This window comes from Dendropsophus ebraccatus, chromosome 15, assembly GCF_027789765.1.
Source record: "Dendropsophus ebraccatus isolate aDenEbr1 chromosome 15, aDenEbr1.pat, whole genome shotgun sequence".
NCBI classification, from domain to species: domain Eukaryota; kingdom Metazoa; phylum Chordata; class Amphibia; order Anura; family Hylidae; genus Dendropsophus; species Dendropsophus ebraccatus.
In genome coordinates, this window is record NC_091468.1 from 9782805 (window position 1) to 9807302 (window position 24498).

Genomic DNA, 24498 nt, shown 5'->3' on the forward strand with positions numbered 1-24498 from the left:
GATAGGAGAGAGATAGATAGATAGATAGATAGATAGATAGATAGATAGATAGATAGGAGATAGATAGATAGATAGATAGATAGATAGATAGATAGATAGGAGATAGATAGATAGATAGATAGGAGATAGATAGATAGATAGATAGGAGATAGATAGATAGATAGATAGATAGGAGATAGATAGATAGATAGATAGATAGATAGATAGATAGGAGATAGATAATAGATAGATTTTATTTTCCCCATCCTCACAAACAGGATACGTTTTTAGACAATTATATGTAAAAACTTTTATTGCCTCCTATCCTTAGCTCAGGATCCCTTGAAGCTTTTGTGCATGAAACTGAGAAACCTTCCTAAATACTACTGTCAATAATCTTAATGGGTTCTGCACATATACAAGCCCCTCGCAGACCTCAGAGGCGACCTTGTTGATACTTACATGGATCATTATAATTTGATGGTGTCACTCGCGTTACATTCTGATTACCTTCCTTGCCTCCAGGAATTGTAGGGTGGGCTGGTATGATATTAAGGGTTAAGCGGGCCTTACTGTGTATTACGTGTGTCCCCCCCATCACCCCACCCCCATTCCATTACCCACCCTTCAGCTTCTTGATGAAATGTTAATCTAATTGTGATACTATCACTTTGATGACAATATGACAAGACAGAAAATTTGATTTTATTCTCCACAGAGCAAAGCATATGCTGCATGAGAGACTTTGACAGAGAGAAGGACATCAAACACGCCAAGTTCATGAATATACAATCACCATTGTGTACAGACGCAGCCAATTTTCACGGACGTCATCCCTTTTTATTTATTTTTATTTTTTTCTTACGAGAAATCAAACCAAATAGAATTGTCATTACACTTGTTACTATCGGCCCGGAGACGCCGCGGCGCTTTTCACTATTTCCCGTACATTATTGCGGCTATTATAACTATGAGTGTGGATGATCGGGGATCGAGTGTGAATGATTGCGGAGGTCTAATGTAAAGGTTTGTAGATGATTGTACAACGGTGAGATTAGATTATATTACTGCTTAAAGGGAATGTGGCACCAGACAATGACCTATTGTTTAAATCAAGTTTTTATGTTAAACATATTTTTTAAGGAATTCTGGTGATTTTTCAAATTTTCTATCTATATTGTAAAAGTATCCTGAGATCTTGCAGTTTTCAGTCTGACCACTAGGACTAAACAATCTGAGAGTTCCTGTTGTGTCTGATGATAAGGAGGATCTGTGCAGTGAATGTGACGCCAGTAGATAGAGGAGACAATAGCAGCTCAGTGAAATGACCTCTTCAAAGAGTATGTTAAGTAATGTTTACTATTTACTATTAAGAAGATGCCGCTGCTGGGGAGCGACGTGACAAGTGAGTATGCTTCTTTTTTTTTTGTTTCACACTGGGGTGGGGAGGTTGCAAAGGGAGGGGGGCTGATTCTTTATGGGGATGTTACATGGGGCTTTAAATGGGGATGTAACAAAGGGGGGGCTATTCTAGACGGGGATATTACATTGGGGACTATTCTATATGGGGATGTAACAAAGATGGGGCTGTTCTATATGGGGATATTATATTGGGGACTAATTTATTTGGGGATATTACATGGGGGACTATTCTATATGGGGATATTACAAAGGAGGACTATTCTATATGGGGATGTTACAAAAGAGGGGCCTATTCTTTATGGGGATGTTACAAGGGAGGTTATTCTATATTGGGATGCTAAAAAGGGGGGAACACTGTTTGGAGGAACAAACTAGGCCTAACTGCTTATATGGGGGCACAGAGGGAGCAAGGTTACTGTGTGAATTTATATACAGTATATAGAGATGTGGATGATGCTGGAGCAAGGATCCTAAAATGTTTGTCTGGTAGATCATACAGAGAGGAGTCATGCCCGGAGAAATCTTCATGATCGCCGAGCAAGAAAAAACGAACAATTTCAGCAAAAACGTCACTTACAGTTCATGCAGAGAAGATGCCTCCTGTGAGTCACTGGATGTAACTGCAGTATAATCACTCCATTTATAATCATCATTTTCATTATCAGCTAAAGTGTCACAGCGACAGCCGCAGCACCGCCATGTATGTCAATCAGTTGGAGCAGGAAGGGGCGGGGCCAGGAGGTGCAGCTGTGGCTGGCTCCTTCTCTGTGACACTTCAGCTGGTAATGGAAAAGGAGCATTATAAAAGTTTACACTGGACTAAAGGTCCTGTCACGTATACTGTATCTCCCTCGCACCTTTTTACAGCTCTCTACCTGGTATGGACCTCACAGATTCCCTTTAAGGGCACATACAGACCTAATCCATAGCAGATTTGCTGCTGAAACACATAAATATGCAACATCAAATCCGCAGCAGATTGAGCACTGGACGTTTTACATGGACCGATTGTTGGAAACAAGTATTGCTACATTCTAAAATCTAGATTATAAAATATTCCTGCAATCTTGCAGTTTCCATTCTGGCCACTGACTTGAACACTAAGCTGAGATTTCCTGTTCTGTCTGTGATGATAAGGAAGAGGCTGCTAGAAAGTTATCTGTGCAGAATTACAGGTGACACCGGTAGATAGAAAAGACAATAGCAACCCATTCTCCCCTTCCCCTGTGGAATGACCTCTGTAAAGTATACCAAGTAAGGTTTCCCATTCAGGTAAAAGGGACAGGTCCTGTCCATTGTTCCCAATGTCCAGCATATCACTAGTTGCTGTTAAAAAAAAGCTCAGGCAAGATGGCTGCCCCCATAATTATTTACAGAGGAATGGGGAAAAAAATTACAATCAGAACATAGAAAAAGGTTAGAAATGAAGGACATGTTTAAAGTTAATGTACCATCAAGTGCATCTTTTTTTTTTTTTACATTACCCTATGCACTGTGGGCGTACCCTGTGTGACAAGATCCCCTCCCCTATGTGACGCACCTCCATTAGAATTAATCGGGGTCTGTGTCACAGAGGGGAGGGGATATTACCACACTGGGGGGCGCCAGGCCCACCTCCAGTGCATAGAGCCAGGCCACCAGGATCACCATAGGGTAATGTAAAAAAAATATAAAAAAAGATGTATCTGATGGTATATTCGGTTTAAGATCTGGCTGTTATCAGGAAAAAAATAAATAAATAAATACATTCGATTTATTAAAATTTTACAATAATTTTTTTTTTTTTAAATGTGGATTGGTCTAGACACAGATTTTTTAGCAATTTGTTCCCAGCAGAGTCTCCTGTAAAAGACTGGCGCCCCTGCTACTGTCCTTACTGAACAGATACACTACATGCCTCTCTGCTCAGTCCACACTCACCAGGCCGCTCTATGTTCCCACTTACACTCTACTTGTGCTGTCATTTATTTTGACCTCTGTAAAATGCATTATGTCCTTAAAGGGATTCTCCAGCGCTACAAAAACACGGCCACTTTCTTCCAGGCACAGCACCGCTCTTGTCTCCAGTTTGGGTGCAGGTTTTGTAACTCAGTTCCATTGAAGTGAATGGAGCTTAATTGCAAACCACATCAGAACTGGAGACAAGATTGGTTCAGTCTCTGCAAGAAAGTGGCCATTTTTTGAAGCACTGGATAGCCCATTTAACCCCATATTCTCTTTGGCCCAGCAAGTGTTCAGCTAAATCTAAGTAGGTCATTAAATAAAAAACAAATTCAAGGGATGATTTGTATGAAACTGGGAATATTTTTACTCATTGCTATAAAGAATGACTATAGAATGAAACAAAGGACCCCCACCCCTAGGCTTTATGCAAGGGACTGCTACCTGGTTAGTTGTTTGCTATTATTACACTGTGCTCACACATCTAGACCAACACCTTGAATAATCTGCATGTCACCCGGTAAAGATGTATAACTTCTGAAGTCCCGGTGATAACATTACCAGCGCGCAAAACAATCGATTCAGCACATCTTCCCCAGATTAGAACCCCATTTAGGTAAAATTACCAAACCCTGTTTAGACAAAGGTCAATTAAGTCTGGCGAATGGTGTAAACCTAAGAGAAAAATTGCTAAATGTATTCCCCTGCCGATAGCGTGTGAACAATTTTAGCAAGAGAATTTTATTGTAACGCCATTTCTACTTTAATGCAATAGAGCAAGTAAAGACCGAGCACTGTAACAAAGACAAAATTAGATTACTTAAAGTAAAGGAGGAAGCTTCCATAAGGGTTGCTTCACTGTACTAAGGACACCATGAAGGTTAAGAGCCGGCTGATTTCCATGGAAAGGAAAAGTTGGGTCAGCCTCTGAAACATTACCATTAATTGAATGGATTCTGTATTTTCCAAAGTAAAACACCTTTCGAAAATAAATGAGCCTGCGTTGGCCTCCTCGAGAACACGGGAAAGTCTTAGATTATAATGAAATCCTCAAGTAAGATTCATTGCGCGGGACTCTTCAGTTAAACAGACTGTGAGTGTGCGTGTGCCTCGGATTAATGCAAAAAGCCATAAAGAAAATGTCAAAAATTACAAAAAGACCTTATTTGGCATAATTACCCTGTCACTTAATATGGAAGTGCATCGTTATGCCTGTTACCACGGCAAATTAAGGGACTGCATCGGCGGCCGACGTACGTGTCATTTGCCAGTTTATGCGGTCGTTTGCATTTAGAAAAACAATTCTTTTCGCTAAAGGTTTGTCTTGAGGAAAATTAGCAAATAGCAAAAACAGAAGGTCAACAACTTTGTTTTTTCCCACCCTAAAAAGAAGTACTTACAAACAGCTATTTAAAAATAATTGCACCATTTAGCCGGTCGGGTGATGGAGAGACTCGTCGTGCTCACTTTTGTGGGTCACCTTAGCACTGAAGTAGTTAGGATTGGCGAAATAAGACGAAATCGACTGAAATCCGGAAAAAAAAAAAGAAGAGAAAAAAAAGAGTATTTTGTTTTAAATAGGAAAGGAAATGTGAAAAGCTTCTCGGGGACTATTACACCGCGCAGTTCAATAAGTTGGTGGATGTGGATGTGCTCTGTAAATTGTCATAAACCTATACTATGTATCCAAATGGTTTAATCAAATGTTTTTACTGATTTTAACTACCCGCGAGGACGAGGTACTGAATCATGGGAGCGCTGATTTGTAACGCTTAAACTTTTATAGTTGAGAAGAAACAAAAATTTATGTAGCAACCATTGCTCTCGGGCAGCACTTTGGATGTGGTATTAAGGGTGTCACCCAACAAGCCCCCTGCATCCAGTAATGTACAAACCTAAATGTACACTATGAGTGCTATACGTATGCCCTATAAAGTACACACAGGGGCACATTTATACATAATGTGCCCCTAACCTATGCCAGCCGTAAGCCCCGCTCATCTGATGGGTGGGGGGGGGGGGTAATGACAAGGTGGGGAGAAGGTGTGGCTTCTTCAAGCCTAATTTATCATGGTTCACGTCTGAAAACAGATGGAAACCATGCAGGAAACAGGTGTAGATTTATACGCAACGGGCATAGGACCCGCCAGCTTTACTAATAGGCAGCCTGGGTAAATTGGGACGGGGCTTTATTTAAGAGTGGCATACGAGTACGCCAGTCTTGACAAATGTCCCTCAGAGTCCCTAAAGGTCTATATAATAGTTCTGTATGAAGCGCTGTATCCAGGTATATACGTTTTTTCTGTGGAAAACTTAGACAATGTCTCTGCCCAATTGTGAGTGGGTAGGGTGCTGTAAATACACTGGCAGCTTACAAGATGGCAGAAATGCTTTTTGCCTAACCTGGGTTGTCTTTCCTGGATCCTAATGGTAGCTACCAGTGCTTAGATACCTCCAGAGGGGCTAAACTGTATAATAAACATATAAATAGCATATTAACGCTGAGGAAAACGTAACAAGAATGATAAAGATGAACAGGATCAACGGAAAAAAGTGACTATGGGTAGCTATCCCTAATTTTTCCCTAGACCTGTCCCTAAACACTAAAGCTAACATCAAACAACAAGTCTAACTGCCCTTGCAGATATCTGATAACTCTGATCTGCAAACTACCCATAACCCAGAGGCACAGGTAAGACTAGAAGAGGGCACTCGAAAACAGGAGAAAGGAATGCTCGAAGAAAATGTGCAGAGGATAAACTATAATCTGTACCGTACTGCAAAACCTAGGGATCCTAAGACTAACCAATCAGGATGTCCTACACCAAACCAACCCTGAGCTAAACCACAGTGAAGGGCAAACCTTTCTGACACATAAGAAAATATCATTTTAATAAATGGCACATGACATGATGCATTGGGGTCCAGGGGCTTTAACATCTAATATTGGAACATTGTACAGAAGTCAGAGACTGTAGTTGGTGAGATTAGTGCCAGTATTTAAAAAAACATGTGGCCTATCCACAGGATACGCTATCAGTGTCTAATAGATGGGGATCTCACCTAGCTTTATTATAAGGTCCCCGGCCCCAGGTGGCCATAAGTGAGCTGTTTTACGTAGTTTACACTAATCCCATAAACTCAATAATCCTAAATTACTTTTATCATTCCCATTGGTTATTGCATGTGTAGTTGTCTGTGTTTTCATTCTTCTTACATTTTGGTGGTTTCTTACACAGCACAGTAGATAGGATAGCTTGTCAAGCAGCAGTACAGTTCTCTCCCTGGTAGAGGAGACGCTGCTTCAAAGTAAAAAAATACCCAAAACAATTAGGGTGTGTTCACACTAGCTGCATGGTTTTTGATGCAGAAACCATGGCGGTGACATTGTCAAACACCCGGCTCTCACTGATTTCAATGGGATGTAGGGAACAGCATAAAGAATAAGTGACAGGTCAGGACTGCCCCCTCCCAGCAGAGAGAGCTCAAACATCTAGATTCCAATTTATATTGAGACATGAGTATATAGGGAAGTATACAGATTTCTATAACATTTCACATGGATCTAGTCATCTAGCAAATCAGCCAGGAATAAAACAAATTTAACAAAAATTTCAGATTCATTCAACAACGTGGCGTTGTGGGAGCAGTGAATATTTTCATACTACCCTGTGAGTAAAACAGGGACTCCTATCCAGTGGCAGAACTACCACCGAAGCAGCTGTAGCGGGTGCATCAGGGGGTCCGTGGCTCCTGGAGCTAACAATGCCTGCAGCACCCAGAGGCTGAGCAGGTTTCCGGGTGCTGCAGTTGTTTGGGGTCCGATCAGTGGCGGGGATGTCCCGGGTAGCACAGCCTCGGTTATCGCAGGGGTACTTCCGGAACAGGGAGCATCGCTAACACACACTCCCTGCGCCGGAAGTATCGGCCACCGGCACACACTGAGCTACCTGGTACCTGCGCTGCCCGGGGATAGGACGGGACTGCACCGCCCCAACCTTTCCCCAGGTGGCTCAGGTACCAGGTAGCTCAGTGTGTGTTGGCAGCCGGTACTTCCGGTGCAGGAAGCGTGTATTAGCGACGCTCCCTGTGCCGGAAGTACCATCCCCGGTGGTTACAGAACCTGTTCTGCCCGGGAATCCACGCAAGCCCCCAGGGAGCTGAGGGAACAAGAGAGCTGCAACGAGGGAACGAGTTGCTAGGTGAGTTTTTTTTTCTTTTCTTTTTATCTGCTTTGCGGAGGGGGTATCTATAAGGGGGAAAACATAATGGGGCACCTATAAGGGGAAAAACATAAGGGGGAGCTATAAGGGGGCACCTATAAGGGGGGAGCTAAAAGTCGGAAAGCATAAGGGAGAAAACATAAGGGGGCAGCTGTAAGAGGACAACACAGGGGGGCATCTATAAGGGGTCCATCACAAGGGGGGAAGCTATAAGGGGCCATCTATAAGAGGGACAATATAAGGGGTGGCATTTATAAAGGGGACAACATGGGGGGCAATTTATAAGGGGGGCAGAGGAGGATAACACGGGAGGGCATTTGTACGGGGGGCTACACAGAGGAAGCCATCTATAAGACGGGTTACATGGGGGGCACCTATAAGAGGAAATACACAGAGGGGGGGACATCTGTAAGGGAGACTACACAGAAAGGGGCCATATATAAGGGAGACTACACATAGGGGGCCATATATAAGGGGCACTACACAGAGGGGGCATCTATAAGGGGGGCAAAAAGGGGCCATCTTTAAGGAGGACAACAAAGGGGGGCATCTACTATAGTGGACTACACAGAGGGGCCATCTATAAGGAGGGGCTACAGAGGGGGGGTCATTTACTATAGGGATGCACAGAGGGTGTCATCTACTATAGGGGGACTACACAGAGGGGGTGCTTTCATGGAGATGCACATGGGGCCATCTATATGGAAGACTGAACAAGGGGCCATCTATAAAGAGGCTACACAGAGGGGGGCATATACTATAAGGGGATCACATAGTGTCAGGGCTACCCACTAAATGAGGGTGTAAAGGGACCAATACAGATGTGCAGTGTGTATAGAGATGAGGATGGTGCCAAAGTGAGGAGCCTAATATGTCTGTCTGGCAGATTCTCTGGATTTGTGGCTCGGAGAAGTTCTTATAATGGCCCAGGGCAGATGGAGAAGAATATGGAAAGGTAAAAACTCTGATTAGAGAAGACGTCCCCCTGTGAGTCACTTAATATAACTGCACTGAAATTTATATGGAGCACAGAACCTGTGTAGAGCTGAAAAGTTTGCTATGGGGCCCAGCCATTTCTAGTTACACCCCTGCTCCTATCAGTTTGACAGGCTTCCTTGTTCTCTACCATAAGCAGTAAAGGAGCTACTTATGTAACAATGTGCTATGTATTACTAACTCCTTACACTGCACGGGCTGGGCACTCTGCAAATTTTTCTATCTATATAATAAAATAATCCTGAGATCTTGCAGTTTTCATTCTCACCACTGGGACTAAAACTGAGCTGAGACTTTCTGTTGTTTCTGTGGTGATAAGAGGAGGCTGCTGTAAAGTGATGTGTACAGAATTGCAGCGTCATGTGACACCAGTAGATAGAGAAGAAACTAGCAGATCCCTGTGGAATAACCACAGAGCGTGCTCAGTGATGTTTCCCATTCAAGGGAACTATGTCCTCGAGTCTTGCTGTAAAGCATGTCACTAAATGCTGTTGGCCGTCCGCACAATGTACAAAAAGTGAAATTTAAAAAATTGCAGTCGGAAAATAAAAACAGATTAGAATAAAAGAACAAGGTCTACTATCCGACTCTAATCAGTAAAAGAAAATGTAGGTGACATGTCTTCTTTAATATGGCAACCAGTGGGGTGTGAATCCTATAGGGAAAATGGTACAGTAGGGCACCATTGACTGCTATGAGTGCCTGTTCTGGCTTTGGCCATAAGGTCTTGTAATTTTTTTTGTAAAATTTTATTACTTTAATTATGTCAAATGTATCCTATAAAGTCATCTTCCTTATTCTTTAACATGAGAAACCTAAACTTTTGTGATTCTCTGTAAGTATTGGCATTTGTCTCCGGACGTATCAGGCAAAGAAAATAAAAACACAACAAATATATATGTATGTATATAAAAAAAACAGTCCGGTCCTTTCCCTGAAAGTGTCTGCAGTTTAACATTTCACCTGTGGCAGTACTTATCACGAGAGATCCTTCCCCAGCCTTGAGAGGGTAAGATGATACCACCCAAAATTAATGCCAAGTGACAGGACAATTCACAAGCCATGATTCTCGGCCGCGCCGGCTGGTGAGCTCCTTCATGTGACACGTCTCCAAAAGAGAACAGTCTCGCTCTGTCTCTTAACATTGTGTCTGAGGGCTCAAATGCCACATAGGGAACGTGTTATAAGATGAAGGGGATATATGTGCGGCTGACATCTTGTCCAGTCATATACCGGAGCATGTCACCTCCTTTCCCCTGTCAGAAAACCCGGGGCTAATTCTTCAGCTTTATTGTCGCTGTTGTTACCCTCACTCAATATTTATTTTGTCTTCTCGCTGTCACGAAGAGGACGTAGATTCTTAAGATTAAGTAACACGTTTCTCATTGTTACAGCTGTGTACACAGAGAGGCCTGACTTCTGCTGCTTCTGGAGATCCTGCGCTATAGAGTTCAATCCGCAGAATCTTTCTAAAGCGTTTAAAAAGTTTTATGCAAAATTATTACTTCAAATTTTATTTGACGTAGATGCACCAAATATCACTTTAAATTTTTTTTTTAAGATTAATATAACATACAAAGCCCCCTATTATTAGAACAAGGAACAGCTGCAAAGGGTTTCTCTTAGTTCGGAGGACTTGACATGCCAGGTATTTCAATAAAAAATATGTAATACCTTATTTCACCTGTGGGAGTGCTGTGGCGCAAATGAAAACTTGTTAAGGCTCTATTTCCATCTCAACTTGTTATCCCCCTATCCATGGGACTCGGATAACATGCTGTCTAACTACTGGGAGCCTCACCAATCCTGAGAATGGGGTCGCTTTTGTCCCTGCAATTAATAGGGTGCTCACCGTGCCTAAACACCCACTGCGCTCCATTCATTCTCTATGGGGCTGCTGAATGTTTCCCAGTTCAGCGCTCAGCGCCCCATATTAAATGTCAGCACAGGACACCCTGTGATCAGCCTATTGTTAGGGAACCAACTAGGTTTCTAAAAATACATCTATATTGTTCTATATTCTATATTGTTCTATATTGTTCTATATTGTTAAATATTGTTATAGTCCTTTTAGTTAGGGTTTATGTCATAAAATAGACACCAATGTGTAGTATACCACCATGCAGTGGCAACAGCTCCATTCACTTTAATGGCCTGAACATTGGCGACTAGTGACTACATTGTGGTATGCGATGGTATATGTTGGCACCTGGTATGGCAGGATGCAGAGATTCACCAGGAAAGTATAATGATACTGTGATGTGCAGGTTTCCTTTACATAGTATTTACAGAAAAATAAGTGACCACCACCTAGTGTAAAAGTAAAGGTGGCCAAACACCTTCAATAACTGACTGGCAAATGATCGTTCACTTGTCGGTTATCTCTCCCATCCGCTGCCCATCGCCCCCATACACAGGAACGTTTGTAACAGGGAACGGATAAGCCGCAGTGAGAGAGCTCTTGCCACAGCTTATCTCTCCCAGAACAAAAGGGAGTCTGACGTCATCTGTTGGTGGTCACTTAGGAGAGCTCCATACACCTTAGATTGATGAACAAACCTAAAGTCTAAGGTGTATGAGGACCTTAACCATTAAACTTTTGTGCCTCATCTGAGAACTGTAACTATCAAGATTTCTGCGCTATAGTATATAAAGAAATGTTAAAGGAGAAATCAGGTGTCAGACATTTTTTTTTTTAAAGAGTCGGTGGTCCGCTGTCCTCCATTCCGGTTCCCAATCCCCCAGCCGCTTCCAGGTCCAAGCGGAGACCCAGGTCATGATGTGTCAGCCCTACTCAGACCAGAAAGTGGCCGGGGGACTGGAGTGGGGGACAGCGGACCCCAGCGGTGGAGTCAGGGAGGTAGGTGCATGTTGTTATGTTCTGCCACTTCCCAGGCCCTATTGAAAACAATGTCCGACACCAGACTTCCCCTTTAAGTAAATCTGACCTGATTGTCTTCTTTTAAAGGGGATCCATGAGACTAAGACTCCAGATTACAGACCCCTTCATTTGTCTTCCTGATTGTATATATGGAGGGGGTAAGCTGGCTGAGCCATGGCTGTTGTATAAGGCGAGCTATTCTTATCCCCGGTGATGATGAGAGCTCTCTATCATTAAAGTGTCATTGACAATTTTAGCCGTGCGGTTTTAGCCTCTTATTTGCCGACAGAATTATTTTTGAATGGAGGGGGAGTGAGAAGCCGAGATGAGGAGATATTCTTACACAATCCTCAGCATTTATCAGGGCCCCCCGTGACAGCTCTTCATGGTGATACTGGGATTTTTAACCCCGATCGCTCTGATGCCGCCGGTCTGAGCTTCTCTAATTGTCTGTAGTGTTAAATGATCTGTGTATCTGTGGTTAAATATTCTGCAGGAGGCCCATTCTCCATCCTGTCCCTCGGGGACCTGACAGAAACATTGATTTGCAGAATAAATAAATACAAAAAAAAATCCACAAAGATTTTCTCAGTTATTAATTGCATAATTGCTTTTTCTCCTGGGGTAATTCGAGCTCTTAGGAGTCCGGAGAATCACTTACTCTGACCAGGCACAATGGTTTAACCCACTCATCGGAACATCTTCTTCTAATTGCCATTAGGAATGGAGAATCCCAGCGCCCGGGGACATCACCTTCGGTTCTTAAAGCGTTTAGTCGATGAGGCGGCCGTAGTGAGTACAGGCGTTTACTCTCATTATAGATTTTTCCTCTTTTTTCCTTTCAGAGCATTTGTCAATTACTTTCAATTTAGAATCCATTTCTAAAAACATCAGAATGACAGGTGACAATGAAGAGCGTGAAAAAGCATCGAGATAAGTGGAGGCGCGAGAGGCCGAAATTGCATTGTGTGCATTTAATTACGGCCTTGCTATTCGTTAATTGATGAATCTGAAGTGTAATTCTTACAGAAAAAAAAAAAAGACACCGCAATGAGAGATTAACCGGTATTGAAACCTATTGAAAGCGTAAATTGACATTAACATCTGTGCTAATAAAAGTCAAGTTTGAGCTTATTCAACACTTTGTAGACTAATTACTGGGAAGGATTTATTATTAAATAAATATGATAATGGAGTTATGAAAAAGAACAATGTGATAGAACAAAATGCAGGGGCAAAAAATATGATTGACAGCTCCGGGGGGAAGCAGCAAGGTTGGATGTACATGGGGGGGAGATGGGGTACTGGTGGCATGGTAGGGGCTTATTGTATAGAGACACACAAATACACACACATATACACAACCACACAAATATACACATATACATACACTTATATAAACAAAAACACAAAAAGTTCACAAATAAAAACTGATCAGACATAATATTAAAGCGAATATACCAGCGCAGTGTGACGATCTCTTCTCCCTCCCATGGATCCACCTCACAGAGAGGAGGGGATTTCATCACACTGGGGGCCGGCGGGTCTGCCCCCAGTGCTTCGCGACGGTGTTTGGGAACTGGGCAGAGGTTCAAAAAAAGGAGTTCGCCACCAACATCCCCACGCCGCCGCTGTTCTTTAAATGTAAAAAGCCCATAGCAATGGTACATTCACTTTAAAATTACTGATAATTCAAGTGAATAACGTGGATTATTTGGTGACAATGGTGGATGTCAAAGGATAAGTTTAGCGGCAAGTCACCAGTCAGCTCTTGAAGTTGATGTTGAAAGCGGGAACAATGGTCAAGTCTAAGGATCTGAGTGACTGTGGCAAGGACCGATAGGGATGTGTAGAGACTTTGTGAGAGCATCTCCAGAAGGTGCAGTCTTGTAGGGTGTTCCCGGTATGTAGTGGTTAGTACCGACCAAGGAAGGACAAGCAATGATCATGACTTATTGGTCCTCATGAGGAATGAAGGCTAGCCCATGTGGCCCAATACTACAAAAAAGCGTAGCATGCAGACATAGAGTTAGGTAGCCAAAGACTGGTCAGAAAAGTGTCCACCACTGAAAGTGTCTACAATGAGCATCAGAACCAAAGAATGGAGCAATGTAAGGAGGTGCCTGGTGTGATGGGCCACGCTCTATTACCTGGGGAAGAGATGGCACCAGGATGCCCTATGGGAAGAAGACAAGATGGCGGGGGCAAAATTAGCTGTTAAATGGAGTTCTTGCCAGATCAGAGGGCCTCGGTTCTCATAGTAGATAAGTTACGTCTGATGACATAACTCCTCTAAGAAAATAATAGTCAGATCGGTCCTTCCATTGTTTCCTATAGTGGACTAGTCTCTAGCCATAACTTTTTCTTCCAATTAAAAAAAAAACGAAGTGCCCCCCTAACCCAGAACTTTCCAATCATGAAACTTCCCCTTTTCATGCCAATCTTTTTCCATCTTGCAGTAGTTGCAGAAATGGCCTGAGCTCTCTGCACCTTTCTCTTGCTAAAGTCGCCTACTTTACCTTCAAATCTGATGAAGTGTCAAAGTCATTTACCAGTAATGAGTTCTGCTGCAAATTTTATTTTGCTTGGAATTTAATTAATGGCCCAAAGACTTTCCATTGTGATTTGAGCAAATGAATAATAAATCAAGAAAGGAGATTTGTCAGGGAAGGAACATCTGTTTCTTACAAGCGTTACAACATGACTACAGCTTGGCTGTGCATTACCAAGACAAAGACAGTAGGAGTCCTTTCCTGTGCTGTTCTCTTCATTTATTGCTCCAATGAAGGTGAACGCAGAGCCCTGTAATGGGCCTCTCGTGTTAATAAAGCTCCGCGCTCCCTCGCTTCTCCTGCAGCCTCTTGCTTTTGGGCGCCCCTGTCCTTAATACATGGTTTGTTGGTCAGCATCAGGAATTGTGCAGTGTCAGTTCTTTAGCGGATGATTAATATCAAAAAGACAAAATCATAACAAGAAACACCGGGAAATTACCATCATATTAGCCGGCACTGTCATGCCTTTTATGTCTTTTTAAAAAGGAGATGACAAGAGATTGGAAATGTGATAATAATTGGCTGTGAAAATGAGAAAGGATGGAAGTGGTGGAAGGAAGGAAGGAACAAAGAGAATAGAAAGAAGGAGGGAGGGGGGAATGGAAGGAAGGGGAAAGGGAAGGAGGAAGGAAGAAGGAAAATCGAGAAATGAAGGAAGGAGCAATGTGAGAACAGAAAGAAAGAAAAAAAAAGAATAAGAAGGAAGGAACAGGAAGGAAGGATGGAGTGGGGAGGGGAGGGAAGTAAGGAACAAAAACAATAGAAAGAAAGAGGGAGGGAGGGAGGAATGGAAGGAAGGGGAAAGGGAAGGAGGAAGGAAGAAGGAAAATCGAGAAATGAAGGAAGGAGCAATGTGAGAACAGAAAGAAAGAAAAAAAAGAATAAGAAGGAAGGAAGGATGGAGGGGGGAGGGAAGGAGGGAGGTGGAAGGAAGGAATCAGGAAGGATTGGAAAGGAGGGAGAGAGGGAATAAGGAAAATCGAGAAATGAAGGAAGGAGCAATGTGAGAACAGAAAGAAAGAAAAAAAGGAATAAGAAGGAAGGAAGAGGAAGGAAGGATGGAGTGGGGAGGGGAGGGAAGTAAGGAACAAAAAGAATAGAAAGAAAGAGGGAGGGAGGGAGGAATGGAAGGAAAGGGAAGGAGGAAGGAAGAAGGAAAATCTGAGAGAACAGAAAGAAGGAAGAAAAGAATAAGAAGGAAGGAAGGATGGAGGGGGGCGGGCGGGAAGGAGGGAGGTGGAAGGAAGGAATCAGGAAGGAGAGGAAAGGAGGGAGAGAGGGAATAAGGAAAATTGAGAAATGAAGGAAGGAGCAATGTGAGAATAGAAAGAAGGAAAAAAGGAATAAGAAGGAAGGAACAGGAAGGAAGAATGGAGGGGGGAGGGGAGGGAAGGAAGGAAGGAACTAAAAGAATAGAAAGAAAGAGGGAGGAATGGAAGGAAGGGGAAAGGGAGGGAAGAAATCGGAAAGAAGGAAAGAGGTAACGAAGGGAAAAACTAAGTTAAAGGGAAGATCAAGTAAGGAAGGAAAGAAAAATGGGGAACGAAAAAGAAATGGGAGAAAGGAAGGGAAGCAAGGCAAATCAAAGAAAGAAGAAAGAAAAATCAAGGAAGGAGGGGAAAAAGCAAACAAAAGAAGAAGGAAAATTAGAAAACAAAGGAACAATATTATTAAAGGAGGAAAGAAAGGAAGAATGAAGAAAAGAAGGAAGGATGTAAGTGCTGTAAAAGAAGAAGATCAAATAGTGATAGAGAGAAGGAGCAACAAAATAAGACAGATGAAGGGAAGAAACAAAGTAAAGTAAGAAGAAAGGAAAATCAGAGAAGGAAGAAAGGATAATGAAGTTAAAATGAAAATTAAAAGACAGACAAGAGAAAATAGATGATAATATTAATGGGTGTTTGAAATGAAGGGAGAATCAAAATAAATAAAATATAAGGAGGAAAATAATAATTTATATAGCGCACACAGATTCCGCAGCACTTTACATAGGTTTGTCAATTATTGCTCCCTGTCCCCAAGAGGGCTCACAATCTAAATCCGCCCAAGCAAACACAGAGAGAACATACAAACTCTTTGCCTGTGTTACTCTTGGTGGGATTTGAACCAGGACCCACCATGCTGCCCAATGGCAGGAAAGGGGATGGATGGTGGGGAGGAAGGAAATATGAAGGAAAGCAAGGGTGCAAAGGAGGGGGGAATTATGAAAGATAAAATTGATGGAAAAACTTGGGAAGAAAAGATGTTTAGAAAGAAGTGAATGGCAGGAAAAAACAGGAGGAATTAGGAATGAAAAGGAAAAAGAAACATGACAAAACTAAGAATTTGAAAACTAAAGGCAAGGGAGGATGGAGAGAATTAAGGAAATGGTAGGACAAATGGATGGAAACTCTATCCGCAAAACATTCCTTCTTTTTCCTTGGCTCAGATAGGGTTAAACAGTCTGTCTCTGCAGTACAACATATGAGCAGCTCTATACAGAATGCACCAGGCATTTACACATGTAAAAAATAGGCTCTACAGGACTTTATTTCCCTATTTATTGCTGGAACACATTTAGCCGCTATACACAGAGGAGTCTTAAGTGCCCACAAGGTAGGTATAAATCGCCTTATGAAAATTGGCACTGCAGGGCTTACGACGGCCCCTGTGTAATGTTTGTAATGTATGCCGAGCATAAATTGCTGCTCAAGTGATGCAGAGACGCCCAGACATTTCCTCTCACCATTTTCTCTGTACATTTGGTTTTAATGTAGAATGATGCTCTATATAAAGATGGAGCCGGGCGGCACAGGGTTGGGGGGCCGGCCACTTCTGCTCCTTTCCAGCTGTTTTCTCCACTGAATTATTGATTTGCTCATGTGGTATTAAGAAAGCTGAATTTTTACACCAAAGAGACAAGGAGGAGAAGGAGGGCTCTTCACTGTTACCTTTTAAACATCCTTGAGATTAAAATATAGTGACCTGTACATTAGAGACCATCATAGCGATTAAAGGGGCATACCTGTAGGGGGCGCCAAAATACAAGAGGTTCTGGGGCCTGAGAAAGGGCACCTGTTGGGGATGCACAAATGTTATTCACTTCCTCCTGTGACTAAGGTTACATTAACAATACAGTTCAATCTGCGGGCTTCATGTCAGGGGCGTCACTAGGCATTAAGATTCGGGGCCAGTCCCCCAGATAGGAAGGTCAATGCCCCGAATCTTTTATCTACTGACATATTGCATTATTGGGGCGATTATGCTGCCCCCCGCTGGTGAACAGGAGGCGTCAGGAGCGGGGGCACCGCGCAGTGAACCAACACAGTGCCCAACATCTGTTAATGTAAAAAACACAAAGCGATGTACCTGGTGGTACGTTCGCTTTAAATAATGCATCTATGGTATTGGCAGAGCAAGGAACTATGGCTCCTTACATTTTCAATAACATGGGGAGGGGCTGCCGAGAGATTTCTACATGGGGGGCTGCTTACGGGGGAGATTTCTACATGGGGAGGGGCTGCCTACAGGGGGAGATGTCTACATGAGGGGGGACTGCCTACAGGGGAGATGTCTACTTGGGGAGGGACTGCCTACAGGGGGAGATGTCTACATGGGGGGGGTTACTTACGGAGAAGATGCCTACATGGGAATGGGGCTGCCTACTGGGGCATCACCTACAGGGGGTACCTGCAGGGGATGACTACTGGATGGTAATGCCTACAGGGGGATTACATTCATGTGGAATATTATTTCTTTGGAAGGGAGGGGGGAATGCCTACATGGGAACTATCTAGACTTAGTTTGAGGTATTACATAGCTACAGGAGCCATCTACCACAGGAACTACCTACAGGGGGATACCTACATCGTCTATGCATTTTACTGGGGGGGGGGGGGGCTAAATACCAGAGGTATACCCACTGCGGGGGGGCTAAATATCAGGGGTATACAAACTGCAGGGGGGGCTGGGTCTTTGCTAAATGGGTTATAATATCTGCTGGGGACCTATCTGCACAGAGAGGCACAGAGGGGACCTAACTACTATATGTGCTGGAGCAAGGAGCCTAAAATGTTTCCATGGCATATTTTGCAGAGACGAGTCATGGTTTGGGCCAAATGGCAAAGAAAAACTAAAGTGAGAAACTCCGATCAGAGAAGGCGTCAACTGTGAGTCACTGGATATAAGTCACTATTTTAAATACCGACCTGTTATACTGTATATACCGTCAGTGCAGAAATCTTTCCCATGATCAACTCAGAAGGCCCGTGTCCCGGCTGTTTTAGGACCCTAGGTTATAGCCCAGGAGGAGCTGAGCGGACCGATTTTTAGTTTGGTAAAAAAGGGATAACCTGTCATTTATTCATGTAAATCTCTGCTCATACTGTGCTAAGTAGTCAAGTGGGCTGTCCTTGTAATTTACTGACAGCTGTATATAATTCCATACATTTTTTCCGATTTTGGGGTAAGTATTTCGCCATGTGGTAAAACTGACATGTTATCTATGTTCCTCAAGACAATGTGATTACAACGATAGGCATATTATTTAACTTTTATTTTACTAAGTTAAAAAAATTTAAACTTTAAAAAAAAGTGCTTAAAATCGCTAGACCCTAGAGTAAAGTACTAGAAATAAGCAAATTTTTCAAAAATTGGGTCCGGCAGGTTCATCCAAACAAACCACGCTAAAAAGATTGCCGGTTTTTAGCTGCTTTATTGCGGTTCCAAAAGTTGGCTCATCATACTTACCTGTCTTTACCTTGTCTCTAGAATGACAGACCACTTAGCCAATCACTGCCCATGGTGCTGTACTGACCCAGTCACCCAGTGATTGGCTGAGTGCGCTGTCACTCTGCAGGCAACTGAAGACACCAGAGACCCCAAAGAGGAGACCGTGGCAGCACAAACTTTGCAAACCAAACCAAACTTTTTGCAGAATTTGGAACAAATCTGTGTATGGGAGGAGTCATTTTTTGCGACATGATCTGCACTTTTTATCAGTATCTTGCCCGCATATATGGCACTTTTTGATCACTTTTAATTTAGGTTTTTATTTGGGATGTTATGTGACCAAAAATCAGCAATTTTGCACTTTATCGGCCTTGCGTTTTCCTTGTTTACTGTATGAGATCAGCAATGTGATACTTTAATACTTCAGGCAATTCCAAATAAATCGATACCAAATATGTTTATTTGATTAATTTTAAAAATAGGAAAAGGGGGTGATTTAAACTTTTATTATGGGAAGAATTTATTTACATATTAAAAACTTTTTTACACATTTTTTGTAATTCCCCTAGGAGACTTGATGGCTCCATTGCAATGCTCAACTTGCTTTGATCAACATTCTCTGCCTTCAATTGCTACAGACATCATCGAGCCACAACAGCATCCGAGGCCTAGCAGAGGCCTCGGGCTGCCTTTACAATGGATCAGCTCCCTATTAAATGCCACTGGCAGTTTTGTCTGCAGCATCTAAATTGTTTAATAGTCGCATCATGCCATCGTGCCCAGCTACTGATAGCAGCCAGGAGCCATGCAATATAGAGAGTGGGCTTGCATAGTGAGCACTTTTTATACCCCTTAATGGCAAAGTGGCAGACCTGTACATCATTAGTCATTAAAGGGTTAAGGTAGAACCCTTGGTCACCACCCTTAGTGGCTTAACTTGAATCTGGTGCCAAATCTGTCACAGGGTCCCTCAAATCTGGTGCTCCATTTATAGCACTGGCCTCCTCATAAGGGAAAGAGAGACTTTATGAGCCCCCCCAAGGCTCCTGGGCCCAGGGGCAACTACATCCTCTGCACCCCCTTATAGATACTCCCCTTGGCCACCATACAGGCCCAGGGCCTTCAGATTATATCTCTACACGCTGAGATTGTACTGAAGGGGGACATTGATTTGACTAATGCTGAAAGTTTCATTATGGACTCTAAAAACCATCTGGCTCTTGCTGTTCTGTATTCAGAAGTCTCCTCCTTATCATCATCAGTGGTGACACGGCTGTGTACATAAGACACTAGGTGATGATCACCCCTTCCCACCTCCCCCTCCCTGCATATGTCACAGTGCATGTGTAGAAAACTTTTTACTGAAAGACCACGAGTCTCCTCCTGTCTATTGTTTCCTATGATCATGCTGCTGCTGCTGCTGCTGTAAAACATATCTCTAAATGCTGTTAAGAGCAGAAGTTCAGGCACAGTGGCTGCCCCCATAAGGCCATGTTCACACTCTGTAAAAATCCGACAGAGCTGTCGGTGTTTGAGAAAATCATCCCGGCTGGATGATCTTCATTTCTAATGAATTGGGATGCGGTCGCATCCATGTGCCCCCACATCCCAATTCACCGCTGCACACAATGGAGCGTGTGGCTGGAGCCGCACGCTCCATTGTATGCACATGTCTTCTGCGGCAACTATTCAATTAATAGCAGCTGCAGAAAACTGACATGTCAGTTTTTTGTGCAGCTGCTAGTGTTTCCGGCCGGGGCGTATACTATGTGTATAAACTCCAGCCAGGATTCCCTCTATCTGCAGTACAATGTAAGTTAAAGGGATTATCCAGCGCTACACAAACATCGCCACTTTCTTTCAGAGACATCTCGACTCTTGTCTCCAGTTCAGGTGCGGTTTGCAATTAACCTCCATTCACTTCAAGTTAGAGACAAGAGTGGTGCTGTCTCTGGAAGAAAGTGGCCATGTTTTTGTAGCGCGGGATAACCCCTTTAAGTATTAATCATGTCCGGTGTTGCAAATCGGCAACAACGGCTGTGATTAATACTTAACTAACGTTGTGTGAACATTGCCTAATACGGTAAAAAAATAATAATAATAAATAAATTAAACACTTGCAATCCAAAAAAAAAACATATTTCCATATCTTGCTCTAATCAGTAAAAAAAAATAAATCTAGATAATGTTTTCTCTTTAGGCCATGTTCACACAGCGTAACTTTTGTATTAATCACGTCCGTTGTTGCCAATTTGTAACAACGGCTATGATTAATAAAAAAAAGTTACGTTGCACTGCAGTCTGAGGGAATCCCGGCTGGAGTGTATACGCATATTACACGCTTCGGCTGGGATTCCTAGCGGCTGCACGGAAAATTTACATATCAGTTTTGTGCAGCTGCCATTCATTGAATAGCAGCCACACAACACTGACAGCTCACACAATGGAGAGTGCGGCTCTGGACGCACGCTGCATTGTCAGATGTGAATTGGGGTGCGGGTGCAAGCGGATGTACCCCATCCCAATTCAGCACAAATGACCAGGCAGGTTACAGAACGGCTGGTGTCTTGCGATGTGCGAACCCACCCTTAAGGGGTATTTGAAAAGATCAATTACCTATCTGCTGGTAAGGACTGAACACGGCCAGGTATATAAAGCTGAAAACAATTTTCTACAGTACTTCTCTACTGTACCTCCATGTAACTTTTTTTTTATACAGAGGTGGCATCATAGTCCGTCAAACTTCATATGTATAGATGACCGTAAGACCTTTATAGGGGGGGGGTACTAAATCTATATGATAAACCATACTGCACTCCCTCAATCTTCCAGCTTGGTGCCAGTGGTTAGGAATCGACTAATAACCAGAAAACACGGCACTCAAATTAGATGCACGTGAACAAAAGTTTATTCCAGTGTTACATATTACGTGATCCAGCCAGACTAATAGCGAAACTGCATGTAATTGAGAAAACAGGTGAGACGACTTGGCGACAATTCGGTCGGAACCCCAACAGGTGTCTGTAGCTCTGTAAGCACACTGTGATGTCTGTAGCTGTCTGGGCTAGCATCCACATCTACAATGGGGCTATGGACTAAGGGCCCTGTTACTCGGAACAATAATTGATCTAATCTGCCCAATTTGGCCGATTATCGCTCAGTGTAATAGAGACAATGATCAGCCGCTGAAATTATCATCTCAGGGAGACCAGCCAAACGATAACACTGCTGGCTGCTAATGAAAGCGCTCAATGCAGTGAAATCCTAGGTGCATTGCCCCCTGGGAAACATGAATATGCAAAAGAGGAGCCAGTGGAGCCTCATTGAAGAGACTCGAAACACAGGACTAGCCAGATATCCCTCCGGGAAGGACCCAGCCAAGAGGTGTCTCCTGTTAGGAAACTACCAAAACCACCATACTAAGTGGTCCTATAAGTCAATGTAATGACGAGGGAAAAACCAAGGCCAGGTATCCTTCCGCATACAGCTGTTTTGGGGTGTTGACCCTCATCAGTGTGGAGCAGGATTCTGGCTAGGTAGGAGCAATGCCTAATAGAGCCATAAGAGAAACCGATCACTGATCTCAGGGAGACCCGCCAAACGCCAACACTGCCGGCTGCTAATGAAAGCGCTCAATGCAGTGAAATCCTAGGTGCATTGCCCCCTGGGAAACATGAATATGCAAAAGAAGATCCCGTGAATCGAGCAGATTGGCGCTCGTTTACAATATTGATCAGGCCTTCATCAGACCGTCTAATAGCACCCTAAGCAGCTGTACTTCTCTGTATGGGCTGCATGCTGTAGTATACAGGAGCCCTATATAGGATTTTAGAAGCTGAAAAGTCTTTCCACTGTATAATCCAGAACTTTCTCCAACTCAACTTTTCTTCTCCTGTGATATAAAACGACAAAGGCGCCTAGGTCCTCTTAGCTCTTTGCTCTCTTTGTGAAATATTCTCATTTAACAGCTTTCCAGGAGAACAAGAATTTGTTCCAGTTCTTGGTTTAAATGTTTATGCTAATTGCTATTTATTGGCCCGGATGCAAATCATAGGCAGGCCAAAGTGAAATTTTATGACGATCAAACTCCCCCTTTTGAGCAAATTGAAAAAGTGAAACAAGTAGGGGGTGAAATGAGCCGGAGATGGTCTTAATGGCCGTCTTTTAATAGGGAAGATGAAATTAAGACTGATTTACGTGGCCAACTCCCCCTGTTTTCTCTTATCAGCTCATTTGGCAGGAAAAATGGAAAAGTAATTGTTCTACTTTCAGTCTTCGCTTCCAACCATTATTTATTGGGTGAAATTAATCGCTGTTTATACTTTATCCACACAGAATCTGCTCCATCAGCAATACGAACCCCCATAGAGCACAAGCGGTCCCGTACAAATTAGTCGGCGGCCGCCGCAGATGCTGATGAGGCGTGCCTTAATTTTCTGGGCTGTGAGAGTTAATAAAGACTCCTTCGAAAGGTGGACATATTTGTATTTCTACTACATTAATAACAGGGGCCACTGATTTTCATCTTTTCCATTTGAATTGTTTGTTAAAAGACTTTGCACGGCCGTCACAATTGTGGAACATCTGGAAGTCTTGGTTTGTTTTTTGTCAGTTTCTCAGGGCTATGGTATTATTGGTCTATTCTTAAAGGGGAACTATCAGGTTAGAGGAATGTAACCTGCTGATATGTCCCTATTGCACAGCAGGCGCTGAGGAGGAAGGTATGTCTCTTACTCTCATCCTCGGCACTAAGTGCATTGGAATGGTGCCGAGAATGAAGGTAAGAGACATACCTTACTCCTTTGTGTCTCCTGTGCAATAGGGACATATCAGCAGGTTAAATTGCTGACCTGCTGATAGTTCCCCTTTAAAATGCCTATTCACCCTAACAATGGCCTGAATCCGCGGGTAGGTTCAGCCAACAGTATTAAAGGAGAAGTCCGGTGAAAATTTTTATTAAAGTGTTGTATTGCCCCCCAAAAGTTATACAAATTCCCAATATACACTTATTACGGGAAATGCACATAAAGTGTTTTTTCCCCCTGCGCTTACTACTGCATCAAGGCTTCATTTCACCTGGATAACATGGTGATGTCACTTCCTGGATAACATGGTGATGTCACTTCCTGGATAACATGGTGATGTCACTTCCTGGATAACATGGTGATGTCACGACCCGACTCCCAGAGCTGTGCGGGCTGAGGCTGCTGGAGATGATGATGGCAGAAAGATGCTCAGTGTCCCTCCAGTGCCTGTGTCCCTCAGTGTCCCCCTGCCATCATCCTCTCCAGCAGCCACAGCCCGCACAGCTCTGGGAGTCGGGTCGTGACATCACCATGTTATCCAGGAAGTGACATTCCCATGTTATCCAGGAAGTGACATCACCAGGTTATCCAGGAAGTTACATCACCATGTTATCCAGGAAGTGAAGCCTTGATGCAGTAGTAACATCAGGGAAAAAAGTACTTTATAAGCATTTCCCGTAATAAGTGTATATTGGGGATTTGTATAACTTTTGGGGAGGGCAATACAATACTTTAATAAAAATGTTCAACTCACATTAGAATATACCTTGGCACTCCCATATGTCCGAACTGGACCTTGTAGAGGTGTATCCTGTACCGCCTGGTACCTATGCTACCGGAGGTGCTCCCCAGAAAAAAGGACAGTATCCACAGCTCAATCTCTCAGCAAGGAATAGTGGAGGCACTCACCAGTTGTAGCAATTTTTTCTCAGAGGGATAAGCCAGTGCCAAAGCAGTCTAACGCAGGCTTACCCCACCCCACACTTATC